The 7,500-nt window shown below is 41.6% G+C and overlaps 2 protein-coding genes across 3 annotated transcripts in view; both read right to left on the bottom strand.

Moving 5' to 3' along the window:
• pdha1a (pyruvate dehydrogenase E1 subunit alpha 1a) overlaps positions 1 to 7,500 on the bottom strand; it is a 40,723-nt gene that overhangs the window by 224 nt on the left and 32,999 nt on the right. The gene's annotated exons all lie outside the window — the stretch shown is intronic.
• The window catches only part of rps6ka3a (ribosomal protein S6 kinase a, polypeptide 3a), a 29,311-nt gene that overhangs the window by 19,158 nt on the left and 2,653 nt on the right, over positions 1 to 7,500 (bottom strand). The window contains exon 1 of one of the 2 annotated variants that reach the window (XM_046839625.1): positions 1 to 211. This exon is cut by the window's left edge and continues 165 nt beyond it. The exons of the other annotated variant lie outside the window; for it this stretch is intronic. The gene's annotated coding sequence lies outside the window, so the exon portion shown is untranslated. Of the gene's footprint in view, positions 212 to 7,500 lie in introns of those variants that run through there. 2 annotated transcript variants of the gene reach the window in all.

The raw sequence follows: 7,500 nt of genomic DNA, 5'->3' as shown, positions 1-7,500 counted from the left end.
CTATAGCCGAATGAAACCCTGGAGCTCGGTGTTCTTGTCCCTGTGCGGTGGTAGTAACGCGTTATTACACTCGGTGTTCTTGTCCCTGTGCGGTCGTAGTAACGCGTTATAACCCCGGATTTCCTCCGAAATCAAGAAAACTGCAACTTTTCTGCACTGAACTCCGCCTCGCGCTTCACTCCGCACTTCCGGTTTTACTGAAGAAGAAGAAAAAATGCCGCCCCTCCCTCACCTGCGCGTCAGCGCGAGCCGCGTGGTCACGTGACCAAGAGCGAGACGCTCTCCTATTTGTCAGAACACACACACACACACACACACACACACTCACTAACAGCGTTCTGATAACAATCACTATTAACACACACACACACACACACTAACAGCGTTCTCATAACAATCACTATTAACACACACACACACACACACACTAACAGCGTTCTCATAACAATCACTATTAACACACACACACACACACACACACACACACACACAGCGTTCTGATAACAATCATCACTATTAACACACTTATACACACACACACACTTTTACACACACACACACACACACACACACACACATTAACATCGTTCTAATAACAATCATCACTATTAACACACATATTTACACACACACACACACACACACGCAGACATTAACAGCGTTCTGATAACAATCATCACTATTAACACACACACACACACAGCGTTCTGATAACAATCATCACTATTAACACACATATTTACACACCTTTACACACACACACACACACACATACAATTACATCGTTATGTTACATTCTAATAACAATCATCAATATTAACACACACTTATACACACACACACACACATTAACAGCATTCTGATAACAATCATCACTATTAACACACACTTATAAACACACACAGTAGACGTGAGGAGATGAGCTGATGTGAGTAGATATAAGGAGATGTGAGTAGATGTAAGCAGACGTCAGGAGATGAGGATATTTGAGTAGACATGAGGAGATGAGGAGATGTGAGGAGATGTGAGTATACATGAGGAGATGTGAATAGACGTGAGGAGATGTGAGTATATGTGAGCAGACGTCAGGAGATGAGGATATTTGAGTAGACATGAGGAGATGAGGAGATGTGAGGAGATGTGAGGAGATGTGAGTTGATGTGAGGAGATGTGAGTATACATGAGGAGATGTGAATAGACGTGAGGAGATGTGAGTATACATGAGGAGATGTGAGTTGATGTGAGGAGATGTGAGTATACATGAGGAGATGTGAATAGACGTGAGGAGATGTGAGTAGATGTAAGCAGACGTCAGGAGATGAGGATATTTGAGTAGACATGAGGAGATGAGGAGATGTGAGTATACATGAGGAGATGTGAGTTGATGTGAGGAGATGTGAGTATACATGAGGAGATGTGAATAGGCGTGAGGAGATGTGAGTATACATGAGGAGATGTGAGGAGATGTGAGTATACATGAGGAGATGTGAATAGACGTGAGGAGATGTGAGTAGATGTAAGCAGACGTCAGGAGATGAGGATATTTGAGTAGACATGAGGAGATAAGGAGATGTGAGGAGATGTGAGTATACATGAGGAGATGTGAGTTGATGTGAGGAGATGTGAGTATACATGAGGAGATGTGAATAGACGGAGGAGATGTGAGTATACATGAGGAGATGTGAATAGACGTGAGGAGATGTGGGTATATGTGAGCAAATGAGGAGATGTGAGTAGACGTGAGAAGATGTGAGTATACATGAGCAAATGAGGAGATGTGAGTAGACGTGAAGAGATGTGAGTAGACGTGAGGAGATGAGGAGATAATTGGAGCAATTTTGAGGGCAAGGCTGGCCTGTTAGGTCAGGACAGTATCCATCCCACTTGGGAAGGTGCTGCTCTTATTTCTTGTAGTATAGGTCATAGTCTCAAAACAGAACTAGTTAACCAGTGACTGTCCAGAGCCGAAGCCAGGGAGCAGACAAACAGGCTAAACCGACCATCTGCAAGTTCAGGGGTCGTCAACCTTCACCACACAAAGAGCCATTTGGACCTGTTTCCCACAGAAAAGAAAACACTGGGAGCCACAAAACCCTTTTGACATTTAAATTGAAATAACACTACATGTAACGTTTTTTTTTGCCTTTATGCCATGTATAATCAAACCATAATGTGTTGCATTTATGAAATCAATGAACTGCAGAGAGAATGAAATTACATTTCTGCATGCAACAAAAAAATTTTGAACTCCTTAAAAAAAGACATTGGGTTGAAGGTTACTTTCAAGTAAAATACTCAACGTCTATTTGAGTCCTTCTTGTGTTTATGAAAAGAACGCCGAACATAAATTATCCACCGGCAGCAAACCAGAAATGCCGTCCTCTTCTGTGTGCCGTCAACCAAAGTTTAAGAAGTCGTGTGCCGGTGGGTGTCGCACATGGAGTGGAGTGTTTGGTGAACTGGGATATTTGGATGCTGTCGTCTCCTCACTCTCACACGTTCACTCAGGTTTGTTGATGGTGGTGTGGTGGGTCGTCTCTTATCCCAGAGATCCTCATGTCTGTGTTTCCTTCTGCTTCTCCCTTTTAGTTCTGCTGCTACAGTGAGTCTTGTTCATGCTGATCACACAGTACAGTGTCTTTACATTTTATACAACAATAAGGAGACTTAATAGTCCATATCCTTCTTTCTCTCTCTCTCTCTCTCTCTCTAAATATATATATATATATATATAATATACATGAGATGTGAGTAGACGTGAGGAGATGTGAGTAGACGTGAGGAGACGTGAGGAGATGTGAGTAGACGTGAGGAGATGTGAGTAGAGGTGAGGAGATGAGGAGATGTGAGTAGATGTAAGTGTAAGAAGACATTAGGAGATATGAGATGTGAGGAGACGAAGAGACGAGGCAATGAGAGATGAAGTGGAAGCTAAGGAGTTAAGGTGCTGGGTTATTGATCAGAAGGTCGGGGGTTCAACCCCCAGTATCACCAAGCTGCCTCTCCTGGGCCCTTGAGCGAGGCCCTTAATCCTCTGTGCTTTAGGGGAGCTGTATCATGGGTGACTACAGCTTCTGAACAAGTTGGGATATGCGAAGAAACAATTTAACTGTGCTGTAAAGTGTATGCGACAAATAAAGTCTATTCTATTCTATGAGGAGATGTGTGGAGATGCGACAGTAGGAGATTTGGAACACAGCCTTAAAGGAGATAAGGTGCAGATCAATCATTCTATTCCAAACTGAAAGTAAACCTGCTCATCTGATCACTTCCTGTCTGATCACTTCCTGTCTGATCACTTCCTGTGACATCAAGGTCTGGAACAGTACTGTGTGTGTGTGAAAGCCAAGACGTGCTTGATGTTGTTACTTCTGACAGAAAGTTCAAGATGAATTTGATTAAACATTATATTAAACATAAAGATCAGATATAGTTCATAATTCCAAATCTTTTTTTTTTTTTTTAAGTTAGAGGAATAGAGTTCCTTTTAAAATGTCATTTTGAAGTCACCAAACTCTTTTATGTTGGATTCTTTTACACCAACACAATTTCCCCCATGAGCAACTAATATGGAATAATGATAATGTTAAAAAAGAAGACGAATCAATTCCCTATAATAACTGGGTTAAGATGATATTCTAATGTCTATAAATAATGAAGGATCTTTACTTACAGTTTAGAGTTTCTTTGAGAAATGTGGAATTTCAGTACCACCACATGAATACATTTAAATAATTTGTAGTTGATGCAAATCCAGATGTTAGATTTTATTTAAAAAAATATTTTGGATAAGTTAAATTCAATTCAATTCATTTTTATTTGTATAGCGCTTTTAACAATGAACATTGTCTCAAAGCAGCTTTACACAGATAATGTGGTGATTAAATGTAAATATGTTCTTTGTAAGTATGTTTGTCCCTGATGAGCAACTGTGGCAAGGAAAAACTCCCCGAGATGGCATAAGGAAGAAACCTTGAGAGGAACCAGACTCAAGAGGGAACCCATCCTCATCTGGGTTGCACCAAATGTCCATTTGAAGCATATATGCAAAGTTGCGAGGTACAGTGATGATGATCAGAAGCAAACTGCACTCCCGAGTCAGTGCTGCAGACCGCCGACACCAACTACAGTCCAATCCGTCCTCAAAGCACCCGTTCTACTCCGGAATTACATGGAACCACCCAAGGTGTTGATGAGAGACCGTCCCGAGCTGCACAGAAGTGTGAAGATCCAAGGAGGAGAGGGCAGGAACAGTGGTCACTGGAGCCTCAGGAGCATGTTTAACTCGACCGAGAGAGAGAGAGAGAGAGAGAGAGAGAGAGAGAGAGAGAGTGACGGGAAGAGAAGGATATGGATTATTAAGTGTAACTATTGGTGTATGAAAGTTAATGTCACTGTGCAGTTTGGACTCGGCAAGACTCGCTATGGCAGCATAACTAAAAGGGAGAACCAGAAGGTAACACAGACATGAGGGATCTCTGGGATAAGAGACGACCCACCACACCACCGTCAACAAACCTGAGTGAGCGTGTGAATGTGAGGGGCGACAGCATACAAATATACCAGTTCACCAAACACTCTATATCCATGTTCCTCCAGATCTGTGCCTTTACCTAAGAAAAATCTACTGATAAAAGGCTTGACTAAATAAATACGTTTTCAACCTCGACTTGAACACTGAGACTGTGTCTGAGTCCCGAACACTGATTGGAAGGCTGTTCCATAACTGTGGGGCTTTATAAGAAAGATCTGCCCCTGCTGTAGTCTTCATTATTTGAGGAACCAACAGATAGCCAGCACCTTTTGATCTAAGTAGGCGTGGAGGATCATACTGGTACAGAAGTTCACTCAGATACTGCGGTGCGAGACCGTTAAGTGCTTTATCGTCAGTAGTAATATTTTATAATCAATGCGAGATTTGATTGGGAGCCAGTGTAGACTGATTAAAACAGGGGTGATGTGGTCATATTTCCTAGATCTAGTGAGGACCCTTGCTGCTGCATTCTGGACTAACTGAAGCTTATTTATGCACTTACTCGCACACCCAGACAGTAAAGCGTTACAGTAGTCTAATCTAGAAGTAACAAAAGCATGAACTAGTTTTCTGCATCCTGTAACGACATCATATTTCTAATCTTAGCAATATTTCTAAGGTGAAAGAAGGCGATTCTGGTGATATTATTCACGTGAGACTCAAAGGAAAGACTCGGGTCAATAATCACACCAAGGTCTTTGACAGCCGTACATGCTGAAACAGAAACACCATCCAGAGATGCTACGTAATCGGAAAGTTTACTTCTAGCTGCATGTGGTCCTAGTAAAAGTACTTCCGTCTTATCTGAGTTGAGCAGAAGAAAGTTATTAAGCATCCACTGTCTAATGTCCTTTACACACTTCTCAACATTGTTAAGCTGATCTCTCATCTGGCTTTGCTGAAATATACAGCTGTGTGTCATCAGCATAGCAATGGAAGCGAATCCCATGTTTATGAATGATTTCACCAAGAGGCAGCATATATAAAGAGAAAAGCAGTGGGCCCAAGACAGATCCTTGAGGAACACCAAACTTTACCTCATAGAGTGTGGAGAACTCACCATTTACATCCACAAACTGATAGCGATCAGTCAAATAAGACCTGAGCCAAGAGAGAGCTGTTCCTTTATTCCTACAACATTCTCAAGTCTAGCAAGCTGTATAGTGTGATCAATGGTGTCAAAAGCTGCACTAAGGTCGAGCAAAACAAGTAAGGAGACAAAACCCTGATCAGATGCCAATAACAGGTCATTTACCACCTTAACTAGCGCCGTCTCTGTGCTATGATGAGGCCGAAATCCTGACTGATACATTTCAAAATGTTATTCATAAGCAGATGTGAGCATAACTGCTGTGCTACAACCTTTTCTAAAATTTTGGATATAAAGGGGAGATTTGATATCGGTCTGTAGTTGGACAACTGACATGGGTCAAGGTCAGGTTTCTTAATAAGGGGGTGGATAACTGCCAGTTTGAAGGATTTCGGTACATAACCAGTGCTAATGGAAGAGTTAATTATTTTTAAAACAGGTTTGATTACCTCTGGAGCTATCTGTTTAAAGAAACTTGTAGGCAAGGGATCGAGAATGCAGGTTGATGATTTTGATGAGGAGACTAATGACATTAAGTCATTTTCATGAATAGGAGTGAAGCTTTGTAGTTGATTGTCCGTTATAATGACACTGCTGTCTACAGGGTTACTTGTAAAATAATTTGGATTTATATTAACCGTCTGGATTTCTTGCCTGATGTTTTCAATTTTATTATTAAAAAAGTCAAGTCAAGTCAAGTCAAGTTTATTTGTATAGCGCTTTTCACAACAGACATTGTCTCAAAGCAGCTTTACACAAATCAACAGTGATGGTGAATGGTGTGAATTTGTCCCTGATGAGCAGCCGTGGCGACTGTGGCAAGGAAAAACTCCCTTAGATGTTATGAGGAAGAAACCTTGAGAGGAACCAGACTCAAAAGGGGAACCCATCCTCATCTGGGTGACATCAAGAGTTTGATCATAAATCTTTCAACAATACAGAACACTGGAGAGTGAGAACTAACATGATTACTGGAGTATAAGATTATAAGTAATGTTCTTTCTGCAGTCTTAAACAGTCTATATGGTTAGTAGCTCCGAGTTTTATAAGCTCAGCATTTGTGATCACCACAGATCCAGCATCAGCTTCTCCATGCCAGAGCCTTTAAACACTCCAGGAGGTCCAATGTCAAAACTCCACACATGTAGCGGGATCCAAATGGCACTGGTACGTCTCTAGATGGTTCGGGATGTTTGTGAGTTCGGCATCTACTTCTTTAAAGGTCCGTAATCATCACGAGGTGGGAGGTGACTGGAGCTGGCCAAACCTCAGGGTGTCTCGGGATGGGGAGAGAAAGAGAAGCAGTGGAGAGGAATTAGCGTAGCTGCTGTTCATGATATTAACAGCACAAGTTGATAATGTGCATGTGATCAGATGTTCTGGAGCACAAGGTTATGATGTGATGTGTGTTATGTGTAGGCTTTGCTAAAAAGATATGTTTTTAATCTACACTTAAACTGGGTGAGTGTGTCTGAGCCCCGAACACCGTCAGGAAGACTATTCCAGAGTTTAGGAGCTAAATGTGAAAATGCTCTACCACCTTTAGTGGACTTTGCTATTCTAGGAACTACTAGAAGCCCAGAGTTTTGAGATCTCAGGAGCGTGGCGGATTGTAGCGTGTTAAAAGACTGGATAGATACATGGAGCCAAACCATTTAGTGCTTTATAAGTGAGAAGTAATAGTTTGTAGTCTATTCGAAACTTAACAGGAAGCCAATGTAGGGACGATAAGATCGGGGTTATGTGATCATATTTTCTTGACCTTGTAAGAACTCTGGCTGCTGCATTCTGGACTAACTGAAGCTTGTTTATTAATGATGCAGGACATCCACCTAGTAATGCATTACAGTAGTCTATTCTGGAGGTCATGAACGCA

This window comes from Silurus meridionalis, chromosome 25 (genome assembly GCF_014805685.1).
Source record: "Silurus meridionalis isolate SWU-2019-XX chromosome 25, ASM1480568v1, whole genome shotgun sequence".
In the NCBI taxonomy this organism is placed as follows: domain Eukaryota; kingdom Metazoa; phylum Chordata; class Actinopteri; order Siluriformes; family Siluridae; genus Silurus; species Silurus meridionalis.
This window is presented reverse-complemented; position numbering and strand designations above follow the sequence as displayed.